A 2,078-nucleotide genomic window follows, 5' to 3' on the forward strand; every position below is an offset into this window, starting at 1 on the left:
ATAATAATAATACTGTCTACTGGAAGCACAAGGCCTCAAATTTAGGGGAAGGGATTAAGTCGATTACATTGACCCCAGGGCGTAACTGGTACTTAATCGACTGATACTTAATCGACCCCGAAAGGATGAAAAGCAAAATCGACCTCAGCGAAATTTGAAACCGGAACGTAAGGACGGACGAAATGCCGCTAAGCATTTTGTCCGGCGTGCTAACGATTCTGCCAGCTCGTCAGTAGTAGTAGTAGTAGTAGTAGTAGTAGTAGTAGTAGTAGTAGTAGTAGTAATAATAATAATAATTATTATTATTATTATAATAGGGAAAGAAAATACCTGTAGACTAATAGATGTAAGCGTTCCCATTGATAGAAATATATCTGTAAAGGAATTTGAAAACCTTAGTAAATATAAGGACAAGGAAATTGAAATACAAAGGATGTGGCATCTTAAAGCAAAATCTGTTCCTGTTGTTGAAGGTACCCTGGTATGATAAAAAAGGGATGTCAGAAACATGTAGACAACATCCCAGGAGAACCATATCTCAAAGACTTCCAAAAGACTGTGCTGACAAGTACTGCCCACATACTCGGAAAAACCCTATCAGTTTAAATGTCTGTGTTGTATTACATGGAGGTATGTACTATATTTCTGTACTGCCCTCCTCATTTCCCCTCCCCAAACTTTCAGGTATATTTCAGCATCTCTTAACTTACTTCACATAGGGCGCTGGGTGGGTCCCGGCAAGTGCATGCATCAAACATGCAGATTAAAAGAAAAACAAAACAAAAAAAATAATGGTTTAAAATTTTCGCACAAGGCCAGCAATTTCGGGGGAACTTAGGGTGTTAAAAGTATGTGGTTCGGGTGTTTGAATGTTTGAGAATCATGCGTTTATGTGAACCGGAAGTTCGTGTATGAGAATATAATTTTCAATATGTCTGACGAAGAATATATCAGCGAAAAGCCAAAAAACCCAGACGTCCTGTCTAAGCTAGAATAAATGCCCCCTGGCACAAAAAAAAATAATAAATAAATAAATGCAAAATTGGGTCGGGTGTAATTTGAACGCGGTACTTAGCCTTGAGGTATAAACTAAACGCCACAAATCGATTTTAATTTGCTATTCACATCTCACGACTTTTGCCGCAAGACGACCTTTTAAATTAATCCCGTATTAAAACCTCTAGCCTTCAACTACAAATAATTTAGGTGTGTCTGCACGCGCGTGTATGTGTGCTTGTATGAGTTGTGCGTATGCGTGTGAGTGTGTGTGTGTGTGTGTGTGTGTGTGTGTGTGTGTATTTGCTGTTAGGAATGTTTATGTCACAATGAAATACTGGAGATTACAGGCAGAATGCTGTTTTAAAGATGCATAAACGTACACAGAGACGCGCACACCTTACAAACATACACACATGCACACATACATGTATGCATGCATGCATGCATACATGCATACAAACATGAATACATACATATATGCATGTATATATATATATATATACATACATGCATAGATATACACGTACATACATAGATACATACATACAAGCATGCATACATACATGCGTAGATAAATACACGCGTAGATACATACATGTGCATTCTCTCTCTCTCTCTCTCTCTCTCGCACTTACACACACGCACACACACACACAAATGTACACGCTTGACCTCACTTCGGTATGACAGTATTTCAATACCTGAAAACAGTAGTAGTAGTAGTAGTAGTAGTAGTAGTAGTAGTAGTAGTAGTAGTAATAATAATAATAATAATAATAATAATAATAATAATAATAATAATAATGATGATGATGATGATGATGATAATTTAGTTTATTTTAATAGTTATCACACTTCGCTAGAATCAACCTGTTTAATACCAGAACAGCCTTCACATGGATTAACGAGATAAATTTTTTGGTGCATTTTGTGGTTTAAATAATCCGTGGTCGTCTGTTTATTATGCACACAAATGTGCACGCTAGACACAAGGTCGAGCGTGTATTTTTGTGTGCATGCGTCCGAGTGTGTATACATGTATCTACGGAGGCGCAATGGCCCAGTGGTTAGGGCAGCGG

This window comes from Octopus bimaculoides, chromosome 25 (genome assembly GCF_001194135.2).
Source record: "Octopus bimaculoides isolate UCB-OBI-ISO-001 chromosome 25, ASM119413v2, whole genome shotgun sequence".
NCBI classification, from domain to species: Eukaryota; Metazoa; Mollusca; class Cephalopoda; order Octopoda; family Octopodidae; genus Octopus; species Octopus bimaculoides.